This window comes from Dendrobates tinctorius, unplaced genomic scaffold, assembly GCF_039654945.1.
Source record: "Dendrobates tinctorius isolate UK_male_01 unplaced genomic scaffold, ASM3965494v1 ptg000232l, whole genome shotgun sequence".
Classification (NCBI taxonomy): Eukaryota; Metazoa; Chordata; class Amphibia; order Anura; family Dendrobatidae; genus Dendrobates; species Dendrobates tinctorius.
In genome coordinates, this window is record NW_027361899.1 from 3,583,432 (window position 1) to 3,607,298 (window position 23,867).

The following is a 23,867-nucleotide window of genomic DNA, read 5'->3' on the forward strand; positions in this document are numbered from 1 at the left end:
CCCTCCCTGCAGGTTACAAGGCTGAGATCACTATTACAGTGTGCACTCCTGTGCTGTCCTCCCTGCAGGTTACAAGGCTGAGATCACTATTACAGTGTGCACTCCTGTGCTGTCCTCACCTGTGCCGCCCTCCCTGCAGGTTACAAGGCTGAGATCACTATTACAGTGTACACTCCTGTGCTGTCCTCACCTGTGCCGCCCTCTCTGCAGGTTACAAGGCTGAGATCACTATTACAGTGTGCACTCCTGTGCTGTCCTCACCTGTGCCGCCCTCCCTGCAGGTTACAAGGCTGGGATCACTATTACAGTGTACACTCCTGTGCTGTCCTCACCTGTGCCGCCCTCTCTGCAGGTTACAAGGCTGAGATCACTATTACAGTGTGCACTCCTGTGCTGTCCTCACCTGTGCTGCCCTCTCTGCAGGTTACAAGGCTGAGATCACTATTACAGTGTGCACTCCTGTGCTGTCCTCACCTCTGCTGCCCTCCCTGCAGGTTACAAGGCTGAGATCACTATTACAGTGTGCACTCCTGTGCTGTCCTCACCTGTGCCGCCCTCTCTGCAGGTTACAAGGCCGGGATCACTATTACAGTGTGCACTCCTGTGCTGTCCTCACCTCTGCTGCCCTCCCTGCAGGTTACAAGGCTGAGATCACTATTACAGTGTGCACTCCTGTGCTGTCCTCACCTGTGCCGCCCTCCCTGCAGGTTACAAGGCTGAGATCACTATTACAGTGTGCACTCCTGTGCTGTCCTCACCTGTGCCGCCCTCTCTGCAGGTTACAAGGCTGAGATCACTATTACAGTGTGCACTCCTGTGCTGTCCTCACCTGTGCCACCCTCTCTGCAGGTTATAAGGCTGAGATCACTATTACAGTGTGCACTCCTGTGCTGCCCCTCACCTGTGCCGCCCTCCCTGCAGGTTACAAGGCTGAGATCACTATTACAGTGTGCACTCCTGTGCTGCCCCTCACCTCTGCCGCCCTCCCTGCAGGTTACAAGGCTGAGATCACTATTACAGTGTGCACTCCTGTGCTGTCCTCCCTGCAGGTTACAAGGCTGAGATCACTATTACAGTGTACACTCCTGTGCTGTCCTCACCTGTGCCGCCCTCCCTGCAGGTTACAAGGCTGAGATCACTATTACAGTGTGCACTCCTGTGCTGTCCTCACCTCTGCCGCCCTCCCTGCAGGTTACAAGGCTGAGATCACTATTACAGTGTGCACTCCTGTGCTGTCCTCCCTGCAGGTTACAAGGCTGAGATCACTATTACAGTGTACACTCCTGTGCTGTCCTCACCTGTGCCGCCCTCCCTGCAGGTTACAAGGCTGAGATCACTATTACAGTGTGCACTCCTGTGCTGTCCTCACCTCTGCCGCCCTCCCTGCAGGTTACAAGGCTGAGATCACTATTACAGTGTGCACTCCTGTGCTGTCCTCCCTGCAGGTTACAAGGCTGAGATCACTATTACAGTGTGCACTCCTGTGCTGTCCTCACCTGTGCCGCCCTCCCTGCAGGTTACAAGGCTGAGATCACTATTACAGTGTACACTCCTGTGCTGTCCTCACCTGTGCCGCCCTCTCTGCAGGTTACAAGGCTGAGATCACTATTACAGTGTGCACTCCTGTGCTGTCCTCACCTGTGCCGCCCTCCCTGCAGGTTACAAGGCTGGGATCACTATTACAGTGTACACTCCTGTGCTGTCCTCACCTGTGCCGCCCTCTCTGCAGGTTACAAGGCTGAGATCACTATTACAGTGTGCACTCCTGTGCTGTCCTCACCTGTGCTGCCCTCTCTGCAGGTTACAAGGCTGAGATCACTATTACAGTGTGCACTCCTGTGCTGTCCTCACCTCTGCTGCCCTCCCTGCAGGTTACAAGGCTGAGATCACTATTACAGTGTGCACTCCTGTGCTGTCCTCACCTGTGCCGCCCTCTCTGCAGGTTACAAGGCCGGGATCACTATTACAGTGTGCACTCCTGTGCTGTCCTCACCTCTGCTGCCCTCCCTGCAGGTTTCAAGGCTGAGATCACTATTACAGTGTGCACTCCTGTGCTGTCCTCACCTGTGCCGCCCTCCCTGCAGGTTACAAGGCTGAGATCACTATTACAGTGTGCACTCCTGTGCTGTCCTCACCTGTGCCGCCCTCTCTGCAGGTTACAAGGCTGAGATCACTATTACAGTGTGCACTCCTGTGCTGTCCTCACCTGTGCCACCCTCTCTGCAGGTTATAAGGCTGAGATCACTATTACAGTGTGCACTCCTGTGCTGCCCCTCACCTGTGCCGCCCTCCCTGCAGGTTACAAGGCTGAGATCACTATTACAGTGTGCACTCCTGTGCTGCCCCTCACCTCTGCCGCCCTCCCTGCAGGTTACAAGGCTGAGATCACTATTACAGTGTGCACTCCTGTGCTGTCCTCACCTGTTCCGCCCTCTCTGCAGGTTACAAGGCTGGGATCACTATTACAGTGTGCACTCCTGTGCTGTCCTCACCTCTGCTGCCCTCCCTGCAGGTTACAAGGCTGAGATCACTATTACAGTGTGCACTCCTGTGCTGTCCTCACCTGTGCCGCCCTCTCTGCAGGTTACAAGGCTGAGATCACTATTACAGTGTGCACTCCTGTGCTGCCCCTCACCTGTGCCGCCCTCTCTGCAGGTTATAAGGCTGAGATCACTATTACAGTGTGCACTCCTGTGCTGCCCCTCACCTGTGCCACCCTCTCTGCAGGTTATAAGGCTGAGATCACTATTACAGTGTGCACTCCTGTGCTGCCCCTCACCTGTGCCGCCCTCCCTGCAGGTTACAAGGCTGAGATCACTATTACAGTGTGCACTCCTGTGCTGCCCCTCACCTCTGCCGCCCTCCCTGCAGGTTACAAGGCTGAGATCACTATTACAGTGTGCACTCCTGTGCTGTCCTCACCTGTGCCACCCTCTCTGCAGGTTATAAGGCTGAGATCACTATTACAGTGTGCACTCCTGTGCTGCCCCTCACCTGTGCCGCCCTCCCTGCAGGTTACAAGGCTGAGATCACTATTACAGTGTGCACTCCTGTGCTGCCCCTCACCTGTGCTGCCCTCCCTGCAGGTTACAAGGCTGGGATCACTATTACAGTGTGCACTCCTGTGCTGCCCCTCACCTCTGCCGCCCTCCCTGCAGGTTACAAGGCTGGGATCACTATTACAGTGTGCACTCCTGTGCTGCCCCTCACCTGTGCCGCCCTCTCTGCAGGTTACAAGGCCGGGATCACTATTACAGTGTGCACTCCTGTGCTGCTCCTCACCTGTGCCGCCCTCTCTGCAGGTTACAAGGCTGAGATCACTATTACAGTGTGCACTCCTGTGCTGCCCCTCACCTGTGCTGCCCTCCCTGCAGGTTACAAGGCTGGGATCACTATTACAGTGTGCACTCCTGTGCTGCCTCTCACCTCTGCTGCCCTCCCTGCAGGTTACAAGGCTGGGATCACTATTACAGTGTGCACTCCTGTGCTGTCCCTCACCTGTGCCGCCCTCCCTGCAGGTTACAAGGCTGAGATCACTATTACAGTGTGCACTCCTGTGCTGTCCTCACCTGTGCCGCCCTCTCTGCAGGTTACGAGGCTGAGATCACTATTACAGTGTGCACTCCTGTGCTGCCCCTCACCTCTGCCGCCCTCTCTGCAGGTTACAAGGCTGGGATCACTATTACAGTGTACACTCCTGTGCTGCTCCTCACCTGTGCCGCCCTCTCTGCAGGTTACAAGGCTGAGATCACTATTACAGTGTGCACTCCTGTGCTGCCCCTCACCTCTGCTGCCCTCCCTGCAGGTTACAAGGCTGGGATCACTATTACAGTGTGCACTCCTGTGCTGCCCCTCACCTGTGCCGCCCTCCCTGCAGGTTACAAGGCTGGGATCACTATTACAGTGTGCACTCCTGTGCTGCTCCTCACCTGTGCCGCCCTCTCTGCAGGTTACAAGGCTGGGATCACTATTACAGTGTGCACTCCTGTGCTGCCCCTCACCTCTGCCGCCCTCTCTGCAGGTTACAAGGCTGGGATCACTATTACAGTGTGCACTCCTGTGCTGCTCCTCACCTCTGCCGCCATCCCTGCAGGTTACAAGGCTGGGATCACTATTACAGTGTACACTCCTGTGCTGCCCCTCACCTCTGCCGCCCTCTCTGCAGGTTACAAGGCTGGGATCACTATTACAGTGTACACTCCTGTGCTGCCCCTCACCTCTGCCGCCCTCTCTGCAGGTTACAAGGCCGGGATCACTATTACAGTGTGCACTCCTGTGCTGCTCCTCACCTGTGCCGCCCTCTCTGCAGGTTACAAGGCTGGGATCACTATTACAGTTTGCACTCCTGTGCTGCCCCTCACCTGTGCCGCCCTCCCTGCAGGTTACAAGGCTGGGATCACTATTACAGTGTGCACTCCTGTGCTGCCCCTCACCTCTGCCGCCCTCTCTGCAGGTTACAAGGCCGGGATCACTATTACAGTGTGCACTCCTGTGCTGCCCCTCACCTCTGCCGCCCTCTCTGCAGGTTACAAGGCCGGGATCACTATTACAGTGTGCACTCCTGTGCTGCTCCTCACCTGTGCCGCCCTCTCTGCAGGTTACAAGGCTGGGATCACTATTACAGTTTGCACTCCTGTGCTGCCCCTCACCTGTGCCGCCCTCCCTGCAGGTTACAAGGCTGGAATCACTATTACAGTGTACACTCCTGTGCTGTCCCTCACCTGTGCTGCCCTCCCTGCAGGTTACAAGGCTGGGATCACTATTACAGTGTGCACTCCTGTGCTGTCCTCACCTGTGCCGCCCTCTCTGCAGGATACAAGGCTGGGATCACTATTACAGTGTGCACTCCTGTGCTGCTCCTCACCTGTGCCGCCCTCCCTGCAGGTTACAAGGCTGAGATCACTATTACAGTGTGCACTCCTGTGCTGCCCCTCACCTCTGCCGCCCTCCCTAAAGGTTACAAGGCTGAGATCACTATTACAGTGTGCACTCCTGTGCTGTCCTCGCCTGTGCCACCCTCCCTGCAGGTTACAAGGCTGAGATCACTATTACAGTTTGCACTCCTGTGCGGCCCCTCACCTGTGCCGCCCTCCCTGTAGGTTACAAGGCTGAGATCACTATTACAGTGTGCACTCCTGTGCTGTTCCTCACCTGTGCCGCCCTCCCTGCAGGTTACAAGGCTGGGATCACTATTACAGTGTACACTCCTGTGCTGCCCCTCACCTGTGCCGCCCTCCCTGCAGGTTACAAGGCCGGGATCACTATTACAGTGTGCACTCCTGTGCTGTCCTCACCTGTGCCGCCCTCTCTGCAGGTTACAAGGCTGGGATCACTATTACAGTGTGCACTCCTGTGCTGCTCCTCACCTGTGCCGCCCTCTCTGCAGGTTACAAGGCTGAGATCACTATTACAGTGTGCACTCCTGTGCTGTCCTCACCTGTGCTGCCCTCTCTGCAGGTTACAAGGCTGGGATCACTATTACAGTGTGCACTCCTGTGCTGTCCTCACCTGTGCCGCCCTCTCTGCAGGTTACAAGGCTGAGATCACTATTACAGTGTGCACTCCTGTGCTGCCCCTCACCTGTGCCGCCCTCTCTGCAGGTTACAAGGCTGAGATCACTATTACAGTGTGCACTCCTGTGCTGCCCCTCACCTGTGCCGCCCTCTCTGCAGGTTACAAGGCTGAGATCACTATTACAGTGTGCACTCCTGTGCTGTCCTCACCTGTGCTGCCCTCTCTGCAGGTTACAAGGCTGGGATCACTATTACAGTGTGCACTCCTGTGCTGTCCTCACCTGTGCCGCCCTCTCTGCAGGTTACAAGGCTGGGATCACTATTACAGTGTGCACTCCTGTGCTTCCCCTCACCTCTGCCGCCCTCCCTGCAGATTACAAGGCTGAGATCACTATTACAGTGTGCACTCCTGTGCTGCCCCTCACCTGTGCCGCCCTCCCTGCAGGTTACAAGGCCGGGATCACTATTACAGTGTGCACTCCTGTGCTGTCCTCACCTGTGCCGCCCTCTCTGCAGGTTACAAGGCTGAGATCACTATTACAGTGTGCACTCCTGTGCTGCCCCTCACCTGTGCCGCCCTCCCTGCAGGTTACAAGGCTGAGATCACTATTACAGTGTGCACTCCTGTGCTGCCCCTCACCTGTGCCGCCCTCCCTGCAGGTTACAAGGCTGGGATCACTATTACAGTGTGCACTCCTGTGCTGTCCTCACCTGTGCTGCCCTCCCTGCAGATTACAAGGCTGAGATCACTATTACAGTGTGCACTCCTGTGCTGCCCCTCACCTGTGCCGCCCTCCCTGCAGGTTACAAGGCCGGGATCACTATTACAGTGTGCACTCCTGTGCTGTCCTCACCTGTGCCGCCCTCTCTGCAGGTTACAAGGCTGAGATCACTATTACAGTGTGCACTCCTGTGCTGCCCCTCACCTGTGCCGCCCTCCCTGCAGGTTACAAGGCTGAGATCACTATTACAGTGTGCACTCCTGTGCTGCCCCTCACCTCTGCCGCCCTCCCTGCAGGTTACAAGGCTGGGATCACTATTACAGTGTGCACTCCTGTGCTGCCCCTCACCTCTGCCGCCCTCTCTGCAGGTTACAAGGCCGGGATCACTATTACAGTGTGCACTCCTGTGCTGTCCTCACCTGTGCCGCCCTCTCTGCAGGTTACAAGGCCGGGATCACTATTACAGTTTGCACTCCTGTGCTGTCCTCACCTGTGCCGCCCTCTCTGCAGGTTACAAGGCCGGGATCACTATTACAGTTTGCACTCCTGTGCTGCCCCTCACCTGTGCCGCCCTCTCTGCAGGTTATAAGGCTGAGATCACTATTACAGTGTGCACTCCTGTGCTGTCCTCACCTGTGCTGCCCTCCCTGCAGGTTACAAGGCCGGGATCACTATTACAGTTTGCACTCCTGTGCTGCCCCTCACCTGTGCCGCCCTCTCTGCAGGTTATAAGGCTGAGATCACTATTACAGTGTGCACTCCTGTGCTGTCCTCACCTCTGCCGCCCTCCCTAAAGGTTACAAGGCTGAGATCACTATTACAGTGTGCACTCCTGTGCTGTCCTCACCTGTGCCACCCTCCCTGCAGGTTACAAGGCTGAGATCACTATTACAGTGTGCACTCCTGTGCTGCCCCTCACCTGTGCCGCCCTCCCTGCAGGTTACAAGGCCGGGATCACTATTACAGTGTGCACTCCTGTGCTGTCCTCACCTGTGCCGCCCTCTCTGCAGGTTACAAGGCTGAGATCATTATTACAGTGTGCACTCCTGTGCTGCCCCTCACCTGTGCCGCCCTCTCTGCAGGTTACAAGGCTGAGATCACTATTACAGTGTACACTCCTGTGCTGTCCTCCCTGCAGGTTACAAGGCTGAGATCACTATTACAGTGTGCACTCCTGTGCTGTCCTCACCTGTGCTGCTCTCCCTGCAGATTACAAGGCTGAGATCACTATTACAGTGTGCACTCCTGTGCTGCCCCTCACCTGTGCCGCCCTCCCTGCAGGTTACAAGGCCGGGATCACTATTACAGTGTGCACTCCTGTGCTGTCCTCACCTGTGCCGCCCTCTCTGCAGGTTACAAGGCTGAGATCACTATTACAGTGTGCACTCCTGTGCTGCCCCTCACCTGTGCCGCCCTCCCTGCAGGTTACAAGGCTGAGATCACTATTACAGTGTGCACTCCTGTGCTGCCCCTCACCTGTGCCGCCCTCCCTGCAGGTTACAAGGCTGGGATCACTATTACAGTGTGCACTCCTGTGCTGTCCTCACCTGTGCTGCCCTCCCTGCAGATTACAAGGCTGAGATCACTATTACAGTGTGCACTCCTGTGCTGCCCCTCACCTGTGCCGCCCTCCCTGCAGGTTACAAGGCCGGGATCACTATTACAGTGTGCACTCCTGTGCTGTCCTCACCTGTGCCGCCCTCTCTGCAGGTTACAAGGCTGAGATCACTATTACAGTGTGCACTCCTGTGCTGCCCCTCACCTGTGCCGCCCTCCCTGCAGGTTACAAGGCTGAGATCACTATTACAGTGTGCACTCCTGTGCTGCCCCTCACCTGTGCCGCCCTCCCTGCAGGTTACAAGGCTGGGATCACTATTACAGTGTGCACTCCTGTGCTGCCCCTCACCTGTGCCGCCCTCTCTGCAGGTTACAAGGCTGGGATCACTATTACAGTGTACACTCCTGTGCTTCCCCTCACCTGTGCCGCCCTCCCTGCAGGTTACAAGTCTGGGATCACTATTACAGTGTGCACTCCTGTGCTGCCCCTCACCTGTGCTGCCCTCCCTGCAGGTTACAAGGCTGGGATCACTATTACAGTGTGCACTCCTGTGCTGCCCCTCACCTGTGCTGCCCTCCCTGCAGGTTACAAGGCTGGGATCACTATTACAGTGTACACTCCTGTGCTTCCCCTCACCTGTGCCGCCCTCCCTGCAGGTTACAAGTCTGGGATCACTATTACAGTGTGCACTCCTGTGCTGCCCCTCACCTGTGCCGCCCTCCCTGCAGGTTACAAGGCTGGGATCACTATTACAGTGTGCACTCCTGTGCTGTCCTCACCTGTGCCGCCCTCCCTGCAGGTTACAAGGCTGGGATCACTATTACAGTGTGCACTCCTGTGCTGCCCCTCACCTGTGCCGCCCTCCCTGCAGGTTACAAGGCTGGGATCACTATTACAGTGTACACTCCTGTGCTGCCCCTCACCTGTGCCGCCCTCCCTGCAGGTTACAAGGCTGAGATCACTATTACAGTGTGCACTCCTGTGCTGCCCCTCACCTGTGCTGCCCTCCCTGCAGGTTACAAGGCTGGGATCACTATTACAGTGTACACTCCTGTGCTTCCCCTCACCTGTGCCGCCCTCCCTGCAGGTTACAAGTCTGGGATCACTATTACAGTGTGCACTCCTGTGCTGCCCCTCACCTGTGCCGCCCTCCCTGCAGGTTACAAGGCTGGGATCACTATTACAGTGTGCACTCCTGTGCTGTCCTCACCTGTGCCGCCCTCCCTGCAGGTTACAAGGCTGGGATCACTATTACAGTGTGCACTCCTGTGCTGCCCCTCACCTGTGCCGCCCTCCCTGTAGGTTACAAGGCTGGGATCACTATTACAGTGTACACTCCTGTGCTGCCCCCTCACCTGTGCCGCCCTCTCTGCAGGTTACAAGGCCGGGATCACTATTACAGTCTGTACTCCTGTGCTGCTCCTCACCTGTGCTGCCCTCTCTGCAGGTTACAAGGCTGGGATCACTATTACAGTTTGCATTCCTGTGCTGCTCCTCACCTGTGCCGCCCTCTCTGCAGGTTACAAGGCCGGGATCACTATTACAGTCTGTACTCCTGTGCTGCCCCTCACCTGTGCCGCCCTCTCTGCAGGTTACAAGGCCGGGATCACTATTACAGTCTGTACTCCTGTGCTGCTCCTCACCTGTGCCGCCCTCTCTGCAGGTTACAAGGCTGGGATCACTATTACAGTCTGCACTCCTGTGCTGTCCTCACCTGTGCCGCCCTCCCTGCAGGTTACAAGGCTGGGATCACTATTACAGTGTACACTCCTGTGCTGCCCCCTCACCTGTGCCGCCCTCTCTGCAGGTTACAAGGCCGGGATCACTATTACAGTCTGTACTCCTGTGCTGCTCCTCACCTGTGCCGCCCTCTCTGCAGGTTACAAGGCTGGGATCACTATTACAGTCTGCACTCCTGTGCTGTCCTCACCTGTGCCGCCCTCCCTGCAGGTTACAAGGCTGGGATCACTATTACAGTGTACACTCCTGTGCTGCCCCTCACCTGTGCCGCCCTCCCTGCAGGTTACAAGGCTGAGATCACTATTACAGTGTACACTCCTGTGCTGCCCCTCACCTGTGCCGCCCTCCCTGCAGGTTACAAGGCTGAGATCACTATTACAGTGTACACTCCTGTGCAGCCCCTCACCTGTGCTGCCCTCCCTGCAGGTTACAATGCTGAGATCACTATTACAGTGTGCACTCCTGTGCTGTCCCTCACCTGTGCCGCCCTCCCTGCAGGTTACAAGGCTGGGATCACTATTACAGTGTGCACTCCTGTGCTGCCCCTCACTTGTGCCGCCCTCCCTGCAGGTTACAAGGCTGGGATCACTATTACAGTGTACACTCCTGTGCAGCCCCTCACCTGTGCTGCCCTCCCTGCAGGTTACAATGCTGAGATCACTATTACAGTGTGCACTCCTGTGCTGTCCCTCACCTGTGCCGCCCTCCCTGCAGGTTACAAGGCTGGGATCACTATTACAGTGTGCACTCCTGTGCTGCCCCTCACCTGTGCTGCCCTCCCTGCAGGTTACAAGGCTGGGATCACTATTACAGTGTACACTCCTGTGCTGCCCCCTCACCTGTGCCGCCCTCCCTGCAGGTTACAAGGCCGGGATCACTATTACAGTCTGCACTCCTGTGCTGTCCTCACCTGTGCCGCCCTCTCTGCAGGTTACAAGGCTGGGATCACTATTACAGTTTGCATTCCTGTGCTGCCCCTCACCTCTGCCGCCCTCCCTGCAGGTTACAAGGCTGGGATCACTATTACAGTGTACACTCCTGTGCTGCCCCTCACCTGTGCCGCCCTCCCTGCAGGTTACAAGGCTGAGATCACTATTACAGTGTACACTCCTGTGCTGCCCCTCACCTGTGCTGCCCTCCCTGCAGGTTACAAGGCTGAGATCACTATTACAGTGTGCACTCCTGTGCTGTCCCTCACCTGTGCCGCCCTCCCTGCAGGTTACAAGGCTGGGATCACTATTACAGTGTGCACTCCTGTGCTGCCCCTCACCTGTGCTGCCCTCCCTCCAGGTTACAAGGCTGAGATCACTATTACAGTGTGCACTCCTGTGCTGTCCCTCACCTCTGCTGCCCTCCCTGCAGGTTACAAGGCTGGGATCACTATTACAGTGTACACTCCTGTGCTGTCCTCACCTGTGCCGCCCTCTCTGCAGGTTACAAGGCCGGGATCACTATCACAGTGTGTACTCCTGTGCTTCCCCTCACCTGTGCCGCCCTCCCTGCAGGTTACAAGGCTGAGATCACTATTACAGTGTGCACTCATGTGCTGTCCTCACCTGTGCCGCCCTCCCTGCAGGTTACAAGGCTGTGATCACTATTACAGTTTGCACTCCTGTGCTGCCCCTCACCTGTGCCGCCCTCCCTGCAGGTTACAAGGCTGAGATCACTATTACAGTTTCCACTCCTGTGCTTCCCCTCACCTGTGCCGCCCTCCCTGCAGGTTACAAGGCTGAGATCACTATTACAGTGTGCACTCCTGTGCTGTCCTCACCTGTGCCGCCCTCCCTGCAGGTTACAAGGCTGAGATCACTATTACAGTTTGCACTCCTGTGCTGCCCCTCACCTCTGCCGCCCTCCCTGCAGGTTACAAGGCTGGGATCACTATTACAGTGTGCACTCCTGTGCTGCCCCTCACCTGTGCCGCCCTCCCTGCAGGTTACAAGGCTGAGATCACTATTACAGTGTACACTCCTGTGCTGTCCTCACCTGTGCCGCCCTCCCTGCAGGTTACAAGGCTGAAATCACTATTACAGTGTGCACTCCTGTGCTGTCCCTCACATGTGCCGCCCTCCCTGCAGGTTACAAGGCTGAAATCACTATTACAGTGTGCACTCCTGTGCTGTCCCTCACCTGTGCCGCCCTCCCTGCAGGTTACAAGGCTGACATCACTATTACAGTGTGCACTCCTGTGCTTCCCCTCACCTGTGCCGCCCTCCCTGCAGGTTACAAGGCTGGGATCACTATTACAGTGTGCACTCCTGTGCTGTCCTCACCTGTGCCGCCCTCCCTGCAGGTTACAAGGCTGGGATCACTATTACAGTGTGCACTCCTGTGCTGTCCTCACCTGTGCCGCCCTCCCTGCAGGTTACAAGGCTGAGATCACTATTACAGTTTCCACTCCTGTGCTGTCCTCACCTGTGCCGCCCTCCCTGCAGGTTACAAGGCTGGGATCACTATTACAGTTTCCACTCCTGTGCCGCCCTCCCTGCAGGTTACAAGGCTGAGATCACTATTACAGTTTCCACTCCTGTGCCGCCCTCCCTGCAGGTTACAAGGCTGGGATCACTATTACAGTTTCCACTCCTGTGCCGCCCTCCCTGCAGGTTACAAGGCTGGAATCACTATTACAGTGTGCACTCCTGTGCTGTCCTCACCTGTGCCACCCTCCCTGCAGGTTACAAGGCTGAGATCACTATTACAGTTTCCACTCCTGTGCTGTCCTCACCTGTGCCGCCCTCCCTGCAGGTTACAAGGCTGGGATCACTATTACAGTTTCCACTCCTGTGCCGCCCTCCCTGCAGGTTACAAGGCTGAGATCACTATTACAGTGTACACTCCTGTGCCACCCTCCCTGCAGGTTACAAGGCTGAGATCACTATTACAGTTTCCACTCCTGTGCTGTCCTCACCTGTGCTGCCCTCCCTGCAGGTTACAAGGCTGGGATCACTATTACAGTTTCCACTCCTGTGCCGCCCTCCCTGCAGGTTACAAGGCCGGGATCACTATTACAGTGTACACTCCTGTGCTTCCCCTCACCTGTGCTGCCCTCCCTGCAGGTTACAAGGCTGGGATCACTATTACAGTTTCCACTCCTGTGCTGCCCTCCCTGCAGGTTACAAGGCTGGGATCACTATTACAGTGTACACTCCTGTGCTTCCCCTCACCTGTGCCGCCCTCCCTGCAGGTTAGAAGGCTGAGATCATGGCATGAATATTAGACACGCCGAAGCCGAGGCCTCAATAGAATCGGTTGAAGAGAATACGTGTGACGTGGGGGGTAAAAAGAAGAGGCGTGGAGGCCCGGAGAGGGACAAGTTATCATTTTTTCTTCTTTTTTACCCCCAGAGTCTTTTTGCTGGAGAGACCCAGAACGTGATAAGGAACACTCTATTCGCAGTGAATGATGTCTCTTTGAATTGAATTTCATGGTACAATTTGCTGATTTCGAACCTCTCAGATTCCTCATCTCTGGTCAGGAGCGAGATCTCTTGCTTGCACCAATTCCTCACGGCTCAACATCACAAACGTCGGCTCCATTCTCACAGACATAAAACATGACTTTCATTCCGGAGCGACGGCGGCCGGTGGGGCAGAAGTGATGACACAGAATGACGCTGCTGACGGTGAATGTAACAGTTGTCAGATTGTTTTGTGTGATCCGGTCGGACAGGATTACTGGCCGAGAACATATGCACTGGCTCCACGCTGAGGATAGAGACCGGCGGACTGGAAATCCTCGTTCCCCGTCTGTGAGGCGGCGCTCACCGTTCTTCGTGAGGGAAATCTGAAGTGACGAGATCTTAAATCATCCGCCTCGCACTTCCATAGAAAGTTATTTCTTTTGTCCCCAGGGTCACGGAGAGAAGAGAATCTCACTGGAAAACTAAATGTGGAATAAAAGCTTTTCTCCGTCTCGGGAGCGGCGGCTCAGTAACTGATCTGCGGAGCGCGCTCCGCCCCACTGACTGCCACGTAAGCCGCCATACACACTCAGCTCTGCGGCCACCTACAGGATATTCCTGAGTTATCACTGAACGGCAGCATCTTACACCTACATCCAGAGCTGTATTCACACTTCTGCTGATTGCCTAAAAGCTCAGCGTAGATCTCCGGAGTCTCATGAAGACATGATGGGAGCACTGACTGCTCCATTACGTTCCTTCCTCTCCAGTCACATCTAAAGCTGCAATGACCGGATCGCTGCACCGTCTGTGGCTGGATGCGGTGTCCTCATGCAGTATAGAGTGTATACCTGTAGTCTCACTTGCAGAGCACTCCGCCATCTCTGCTTCTTGTTTGTGTTGTCCGAGGTCCACGGGGGAGACAGGATTAGTGATGGCTGAAGCTTTAATGAGCCCCATTCTCCCAAAATGCACTGCTGCAGCCGGCGCTAATCATCAGATCTGGGCCTCTGGTTACATCGGTAGCTTTCATCTCTCTCCCGTCTCTGGTATCTGTGACTTGTCAGCCGGACCGCAGGGAGCCAGAGATTGGATGAAAATATGACCATCACCAGGATCGGTCATGTGGAACGCGGCAGGATGGATCCGCAGCTCAGGATGATGGATTTATGCTGATATTACATGCACATTTATATTTACAGAATAAAATGTGGAGATAAAACGTATAGAAATCCGACCCGCGAGTAGTCTGCAAACTACGGAAAAAGAGCACTGTCTGCTCTGCCACCTACTGGCCACAGGCAGCGTAACAATGACTGGTGTGAAGCAGATCTCCATTGTCAAGCAGGGTCAGCAGCTTGTCTCTTCCTGTAGGAGGGTCGGTTGCTCGTCTCTTCCTGTAGGAGGGTCGGTTGCTCGTCTCTTCCTGTAGGAGGGTTGGCTGCTCGTCTCTTCCTGTAGGAGGGTCGGCTGCTCGTCTCTTCCTGTAGGAGGGTCGGCTGCTCGTCTCTTCCTGTAGGAGGATCAGCTGCTCGTCTCTTCCTGTAGGAGGATCAGCTGCTTGTCTCTTCCTGTAGGAGGGTCGGTTGCTTGTCTCTTCCTGTAGGAGGGTCAGCTGCTCGTCTCTTCCTGTAGGAGGGTCGGTTGCTCGTCTCTTCCTGTAGGAGGGTCGGCTGCTCGTCTCTTCCTGTAGGAGGGTCGGCTGCTCGTCTCTTCCTGTAGGAGGGTCGGCTGCTCGTCTCTTCCTGTAGGAGGGTCGGCTGCTCGTCTCTTCCTGTAGGAGGGTCGGCTGCTTGTCTCTTCCTGTAGGAGGGTCGGCTGCTCGTCTCTTCCTGTAGGAGGGTCGGCTGCTCGTCTCTTCCTGTAGGAGGGTCGGCTGCTCGTCTCTTCCTGTAGGAGGGTCGGCTGCTCGTCTCTTCCTGTAGGAGGGTCGGCTGCTTGTCTCTTCCTGTAGGAGGGTCGGCTGCTCTTCTCTTCCTGTAGGAGGGTCGGCTGCTCGTCTCTTTCTGTTGGAGGGTCGGCTGCTCGTCTCTTCCTGTAGGAGGGTCGGCTGCTCGTCTCTTCCTGTAGGAGGGTCGGCTGCTCTTCTCTTCCTGTAGGAGGGTCGGCTGCTCGTCTCTTTCTGTTGGAGGGTCGGCTGCTCGTCTCTTTCTGTTGGAGGGTCAGCTGCTTGTCTCTTCCTGTAGGAGGGTCGGCTGCTCGTCTCTTTCTGTTGGAGGGTCGGCTGCTCGTCTCTTCCTGTAGGAGGGTCGGCTGCTCGTCTCTTCCTGTAGGAGGGTCGGCTGCTCGTCTCTTTCTGTTGGAGGGTCGGCTGCTCGTCTCTTCCTGTAGGAGGGTCGGCTGCTCGTCTCTTCCTGTAGGAGGGTCGGCTGCTCGTCTCTTCCTGTAGGAGGGTCGGCTGCTCGTCTCTTCCTGTAGGAGGGTCGGCTGCTTGTCTCTTCCTGTAGGAGGGTCGGCTGCTTGTCTCTTCCTGTAGGAGGGTCGGCTGCTCGTCTCTTTCTGTTGGAGGGTCGGCTGCTCGTCTCTTCCTGTAGGAGGGTCGGCTGCTCGTCTCTTCCTGTAGGAGGGTCGGCTGCTCGTCTCTTCCTGTAGGAGGGTCAGCTGCTCGTCTCTTCCTGTAGGAGGGTCGGCTGCTTGTCTCTTCCTGTAGGAGGGTCGGCTGCTCTTCTCTTCCTGTAGGAGGGTCGGCTGCTCGTCTCTTTCTGTTGGAGGGTCGGCTGCTCGTCTCTTCCTGTAGGAGGGTCGGCTGCTCGTCTCTTCCTGTAGGAGGGTCGGCTGCTCGTCTCTTCCTGTAGGAGGGTCGGCTGCTCTTCTCTTCCTGTAGGAGGGTCGGCTGCTCGTCTCTTTCTGTTGGAGGGTCGGCTGCTCGTCTCTTTCTGTTGGAGGATCGGCTGCTTGTCTCTTCTTGTTGGAGGGTCAGCTGCTGGTCTCTTCTTGTTGGAGGGTCAGCTGCTTGTCTGTCACGGGACAGTAAGGGGGAAACAGATGTTGTGGACCCAGGGCCCCTGAACTGCCCCTCAGGCTAAGGGGGTGCCCTGTCTTTCCTTAACTTGGGGGTACACTTAATGGTAGTGAGGCACAAGTCCCTGACCTGTCCCTGACTCCTGTTTAGCCCTAAGCTAAAAGGCCCCAACCACCTCCCCAGGAGGTGAGACAGGGAAAAAGTGTACTACACAAAACCCAAAGGAAAGATACAACAGGCAGGGTAAAACATAACAAAACTTAGCTTGCTCTGCTGCAATGCTCCTGGACAGCAGAGATAGCTACTTGACAACAGCAAACTGAAGCGCCACAGAACTCTGTCAGCTCCTGAACTCCAGCTTGGTTGGTCTCCCAAGAGCAAGTGTATAACCAACAGTGAACTACAGCACCTGATGACCTTTTATAGGAAGGAGGGGGAGTAGTCACCACCTGCATGGATAATTAATCACCATGCAGTAACCATGCAGTAATACCAGCAGCCACAGGGGGAAACCCATCAGCAGACCAACTTCAGTTGTAGTAACACCAGCGGCCACCGGGGGTAAAAACTCATATTAACCCCTGATGGCCGAAAAGGAAAAAAGGTTTAAATGTGAGGAAATCCAGATCTGACACAGATCCAAGAAATGGATCGTGACACTGTCTCTTCCTGTAGGAGGGTCAGCTGCTTGTGTCTAATAGAATATTACCAGCTGATGATCCTAGGAAGTCTTATTTCCTGATAATCATCCAATGTGAAGAAGCTGGCTGGTCAGGTGTAATGATTTCTTAGTGTTAACATGTGATGTGCTGTTAAGACTAATCATATTTTCTGCACATAGAACGATAGTGGTAGCCAATTGTTCTATGCACATCAGAATTGCGGTCTACCTGTCTGAATGAGCATGGAGATGATGGATGATCGTTTATCAGCCGCGGACAGCCAGGATGCATGCACCCTACTCGCGCACAAGCTGTGATGTCCCGTGAGCAGAGTCTGGCCATTCACACACTGCGTGACTCCTCTCCTCTGACACAAGACTAGAGATGGACGGTGCCTGTCTACATAGTTGTCAATGAAGAGGAGCACGATACAGAACCTGCAGGACTGGGATCAGGCAGATCTCTCAGATTGCTTTATGATTGGCTGATACGAGGTAGAGATCTCTGCTGGAAGTGTGAAGATTGCGTTTCCTTCAGATTTGTGGCTGTTGATGAAATGTCCATCAGTGACGATCCTGAATGTAGCGCTACCATGGCGGGAGCGAGGATTTCTCTCCACCCCTGCGCAGCAGCATCCGCAGCAGTGTGAGTTCAGGACATGGTGATAATGCAGCTGCTGATAAGACCTCCATGGTCCTACGATAAGACCTCCATGGTCCTATGATAAGACCTCCATGGTCCTATGATAAGACCTCCATGGTCCAATGACAAGACCTCCATGGTCCAATGACAAGACCTCCATGGTCCAATGACAAGACCTCCATGGTCCTATGATAAGACCTCCATGGTCCTATGATAAGACCGGTCCTATGATAAGACCTCCATGGTCCTATGATAAGACCGGTCCTATGATAAGACCGGTCCTATGATAAGACCTCCATGGTCCTATGATAAGACCTCCATGGTCCTATGATAAGACCTCCATGGTCCTATGATAAGACCTCCATGGTCCTATGATAAGACCTCCATGGTCCAATGACAAGACCTCCATGGTCCTATGATAAGACCTCCATGGTCCAATGATAAGACCTCCATGGTCCTATGATAAGACCTCCATGGTCCTATGAAAAGACCGGTCCTATGATAAGACCGGTCCTATGATAAGACCTCCATGGTCCTATGATAAGACCGGTCCTATGATAAGACCGGTCCTATGATAAGACCTCCATGGTCCTATGATAAGACCTCCATGGTCCTATGATAAGACCTCCATGGTCCTATGATAAGACCTCCATGGTCCAATGACAAGACCTCCATGGTCCTATGATAAGACCTCCATGGTCCAATGATAAGACCTCCATGGTCCTATGATAAGACCTCCATGGTCCTATGATAAGACCTCCATGGTCCTATGCAGCCTCCACCCTCTAAGATGCTGGAGAGTCCAAGCCAAGAAATCTTTACAGCCAGAGTTTACTCCGATCTCCAAGGTCAAAGGAACATTGGAAATCTATCAAGTAATTGGCAGATAGTGCGGGAAGTGCGGCCAGACATTACCGTCCCTGATGGGGGGAGACATTGAGTAATAGCCTGCAGCTTTCTATCAATTACTGCAATCACCAGCGAGCACTGCGCCAATCACTCAGCCAGAAAAGTGGTTGTCAGCCGAGAACACAGCGGTCAATGTGTCCTGCCCCTTTATCTGCAAGTGACCGATGGTGGTTGGTGCCACTAACTGGTTAACGCCTGTGAACTGCAGACTTTGCAGCAAGCCGCCCGCCCGCCTGTTCTGTGCTAGTGGAAATCCTTCCGCACTATTGATCGTCCCCGTCGTCACTCCGGATTGTTGTATCTCACTCAGTGAGTTAATTAGATAAACACTGACAGGCCCGCGCTCGTCCTCCCTCCCCGACTATCGACTTCCAACGCTCCGCATTAATTACACCGTCTCGTTATGAGCTGGGCTTCTTCTTGGGAGACCTCCGCAGCCCCCCGCTCCCACCATCCGCTCTATCTCCAGAAGCTAAGGTGACCCCTGACACGTGCATCACAGAGGGCAGGGCGTCCCCCAAATCCCACATTTAAAGAAATTACACATTTTAGGGGGGAATCCATCACTTATCTCTGTACATACAGGAAGAGATGACATCTCCCACCAGCACCTCCTGCTTGTTCAGTATCTGTACAGATGAAATCCCCAGCAATGGTCCAGACTCACAGTATTGTCATATCTGTATCTGCGTAGATTAAATCCATCCACATCATGCTAGTTCAGAACAGATCAAATCTCCTAGTAACCCCTGCATATTCAGTGTCTGCAGACATAACCCATCCACATCCCCTGCTTGTACAGTGTTTGCACAGATGTAGTTCCTCAACAACACCGTCTTCTTCAGTATCTACAGGGATGAAATCTCCCCTCGCAAACTACTGCTGGTTCGATGTCCGTACAGCTATAACCTCCTCCACATCCCCTACTTCTTCAGTGTCTGCACAGATGTAATTCCTAAACAGCCCCTTCTTGTTCCATAACCACATGGATGAAATCCCCCTTGCAATTACTGCTTGTTCAGTGTCTGCACAGATATAATCTCCCCGTCAACCCTGCTTGTTCAGTGTCTGCACTGATATAAAGACGTTCTCCATAACCCCTGCTTGTTTAGTGTCTGCACAGATATAACTCCTCTACATCCCCTGCTTGTTCACTGTCTGCACAGTTAAATCCCCTTATTTTTGTTCAGTGCCTTTACATATAAATTCCCCACACATCCTGCTTGTTCAGTGTTTGCAAGGATTAACTCTCCTCCACACACCCTGCTTGTTTTATTTGTCTGTACAAATCTTCCCCACTTCCAGTTTTGTTCAGCATCTATAAAGATGAAATTCCCCAACACCCCATGCTTGTTAAGCGTCTTTTCATAGGAATCGCCTTGCATCACCTGCTTGTTCCATGTCTGCACAGATATAATCTCCCCTTATCCTGCTCGTTCAGTGTCTTTATATATGACATCACCAAACATCTTACTGGTTCAGTATTTGTTTGCAGAAGTATAATCTTCCACATCTTCTACTTCTCCAGTGTTTGCACAGAAGAAATCGCCCCTGACACTTCCTGCTTATTCAGTTTCTGTATGGATGAAATCCCTCATACCTCCTGATTGTTTAAAGATGAAATACCTTCCACATTCTGCTGGCTCAGTATCTGCACAGTTATAATCCCTCTACTTCCCCTGTATGTGCAGTTTTTGCACAGGTAAAATATGTCCACATTTCCCACCTGTTCACAGTCTGTACAGATTAAATACCCTCCTCATACCCTGCTTGTTCAGTGCCTGTGCACATGAAATCCGCCACAATACAAAATCCCTACATTCTAATACTATTTCTCTTTCTCACTATAAATGTCCTGGAACAATTACGGGAGAAAACTTGATTTTGGGGACGGGACGGGTCTGTGTGTGGGGGCAGTCAGCAGCATTTTCCAAAGTAAACGGATTACACAGCGCAGCGCTGTTTCCGCTACGTTCCTGCTGCCGCCCCCATCCCACGGCTGCCACCAGCGTCGGACTGGAACACCTTGGACCCACCAGAGAAAATCATTCTTGGGGCCCACTATGTAGCTACATCGAAATAAATACAAGACCACCAATTATGTGGAAAAACACACTAATATCAGGGTATAATATAAGGTAGTACACGTCTTAGTTATGTAGCAGAGGTTGGGGTAGAATCACAGTGGGGTAGCCCCCTCATAGAATATAATGTGGCCCCCCTCGTAAAATAATGTAGCCCCCCTCATAAAATATAATGCAGCCCCCTCTCATAGAATATAATGCAGCACCCCACAAAATATAATGCAGCCCCCCCATAGAGTATACTGTAGCCCCCTCATAAGGCATAATGCTGCCCCTTCTCATATAGCATGATGTAGCCCCCCCAAAATATAATGTAGTCCCCTGAGAGAATAATGCAGCCCCACCACAGAATATAATGCAGCCTCCAATAGAGTATACTGTAGCCCCCCTCATATAGTATGATGTAGCCCCCAGAATATAATGTAGTCCCCTGAGAATAATGCAGCCCCCCCACAAAATATAATGTAGCCCCCTCATAAAGTATAATGCAACCCCTCTCCACCCCCCATCATTGTCCTCATCAATATCTCCATCATTGCCTTCTCCCCCACCACCCCTATCATTCTCCCCACCACCCTCATCACTGCCCATTCCACCACCTCAATCATGGTCTCCTCCCCACCACCATTGTCCATTTCATCACCTCCATCATTGCCTCCCCCACCACCATAGCCCATCACCTCCATCATTGCCACCCCCCACCACCATCATTGCCCATTTCATCACCTCCATCATTGCCTCCCTCACCACCATCATTGCCTCCCCTGCACCACTATCATTGCCTCCCCCCACAACCATTATTGCCCATCACCTCCATCATTGCCTCCCCCCACTATCATCATTGCCCATCACCTCCATCATTGCCTCCCCACCATCATTGCCTATCACCTCCATCATTGCCTCCCCCACCAATATCATTGTCCTTCCCCACCAACCCTCTCACATGCACACACAGCACCGTATTACAGACAAAGCACGCACCACATACACACACACACAGACACACAGTACAGCTCACCTCCCCGCAGCACATCCCGGCAGCTTCTTCCTTGCTGGAAGCTTTCTGTCTGAGACAGCGCGCAGTATGATGACGCCATCCAGCTGGGCTGTCTCAGACAGGAAGCGCCGGGCAGAAAGCAGGTGAGGTGGAGGACGGCACTGTCATCTGCAGACTGCAGTGCACACACAGGCACGCTGTGCACAGCTCAGCTCACAGCTCACCGCTTAGAAGCCAGCAGTAGCAGCAGGTGATGTGAAAAAGCTGCCGCGCGGCTGCACTGTTCACATCATTTGCATAGCTTACTATGAACATAAGGATGAGTGACCTCATGGAGATCAACATCCAACACTGCGGAGACACCATCACGTGTTTCTCAACGCAGTGATCTAGAGCAATGCCCCCATCCTTTATGGGAAATATGCAAAAGCATGTAAATCAACAGCCGCGGAGACACCATCACATGTTTCTCAACGCAGTGATCTAGAGCAATGCCCCCATCCCATCACTCATCCTTATGTTCATAGCCTTTCACTAGGCATTGCTCCTACTAGCCAGTTTCCTACTCCACACTGATGAGGGGCAATACCCCGAAACAGCTGTATGTGGATGGATACCATGTTTTGGCATAGGTGGTTTCCTTCATTGGAGACTGCCCTTCCCGTGGTTGCTCCTTCCCGGGCAAAGACCTGGCTAGTCATTGCTTGCGTTGAGAAACGTGATGGTGTATCCGCGGCTGTTGATTTGCATCGCATACTGGCTGCTGTCGACAGGGCAGGGACTAAAGAAGGAGGCAGGGGCTGGGCCCACCGGAGGATTCTCCTGTGTCCCGGTGCCTCAGTTCGACCCTGGCTGCCACCATCCCGCGGCCGCCCCCATATCTCGTTGCTGCCACCATCCCGCAGACGCCACTATCCCACGGCCACCACCATCCCGCGGCTGCCACGCTGCCGCCCCATCCCGCTACTGCCACTATCCAGCGGATGCCATGCTGCCACCCACATCCTGCGGCCGCCCTCATCCCGTGGCTGCCGCCCCATCCCACAGCTGCCCTCATCTTGCGGCTGCCACGCTCCTGATGCCACCACCTTCCTGCTGCCGCTCCTCACAGCGATGAATTTTTACATCATTCACGCTCCTCATCCGCAACAAAGTTTTTCATTTATAATGCACGAGTCATCACTGGATGACAGCTGTCCTATTACTATAGAGTCACATCAGCCACGAAAAGACCTAGAGAGGGGCAATTACAGGGGCACAACATACCCACAGTGCAAAGCATCTGTACACCAGGTGCTAAGCTGCATTTTGATTTGTGACATATGAGAAACACCACAATCAAAGCAGCTTTGTGTGTGACAGGAGTATAAGGCATAATGGAACAGCAGAATAGTGATTGCAGCTCTGGAGGTGACTGAAGGATTAGACACGCTGTAATAGCAGAATAGTGAGTGCAGCTGTGGAGGATAAGACCTGGTGTATCAGCAAAATAGTGAGTGCAGCTCTGGAGGTGACTGGAGGATTAGACACGATGTAATAGCAGAATAGTGAGTGCAGCTCTGGAGGATAAGACCTGGTGTATCAGCAGAATAGTGAGTGCAGCTCTGGAGGTGACTGGAGGATTAGACACGATGTAATAGCAGAATAGTGAGTGCAGCTCTGGAGGATAAGACCTGGTGTATCAGCAGAATAGTGAGTGCAGCTTTGAGTGTGTTTGGAGCATTAAACACTTAACATAAGATCAGTGTGCGATGTTAATCCTGTAAACTGACGTGGTGAAGTGGATCGTCTCGGCTCAGCTTCAGTACTTCATGATTTGTATGCACAGTATTTTCTACCAGGAAAAGCTCCAAAATAAATGAAATCTCAGCACTCGGCTCCTGGTTCCTCCCCGTCGCCCTCCGCGCCCTTAATCCTCTCTATAATTAGATATTATGTGACACATGGGCTCTCACCGCCTGCACGGATCCGCTCTGGTTCCCTTATGTTACACACAATTCGCAGCCAAAAGAAAACTTAGACAAATCCGTGTGCAAATATCATCCAAATGACGGGAGACGCCTGATCCCACAACTCCCAACATCTCTGGCTGAACGAAGCATCCCAGCCCGCTGACAATCACTGCAAGCCTCAGCTACACATTGTGCCCACATGCAGAATGCAGGGAGCACCTGTATACCCACCTGAGGCCAGCTGTGAAAAGTAAGTGCCCCCAGATGATCAATGTATGTGACACTGAAGACAACAGTCTACCTGCAAATCATTACCGACAACTTCTGCTGGTAAAGTCAGGGGTGGGTTTGGAGGTGTGCCAGAGTATTCAGGTGGGTTTGGAGGTGTGCCAGAGTATTCAGGTGGGTTTGGAGGTGCGCCAGAGTATTCAGGGGTGGGTCTGGAGGTGTGCCAGAGTATTCAGGGGTGGGTCTGGAGGTGTGCCAGAGTATTCAGGTGGGTTTGGAGGTGTGCCAGAGTATTCAGGTGGGTTTGGAGGTGCGCCAGAGTATTCAGGGGTGGGTCTGGAGGTGTGCCAGAGTATTCAGGTGGGTTTGGAGGTGTGCCAGAGTATTCAGGTGGGTTTGGATGTGCGCCAGAGTATTCAGGTGGGTTTGGAGGTGCGCCAGAGTATTCAGGGGTGGGTCTGGAGGTGTGCCAGAGTATTCAGGTGGGTTTGGAGGTGC

General features: G+C 53.9%; 1 protein-coding gene across 5 annotated transcripts in view; it reads right to left on the reverse strand.

The window, feature by feature from the left end:
- MDGA1 (MAM domain containing glycosylphosphatidylinositol anchor 1) overlaps positions 1-23,867 on the reverse strand; it is a 441,180-nt gene that overhangs the window by 339,108 nt on the left and 78,205 nt on the right. The gene's annotated exons all lie outside the window — the stretch shown is intronic.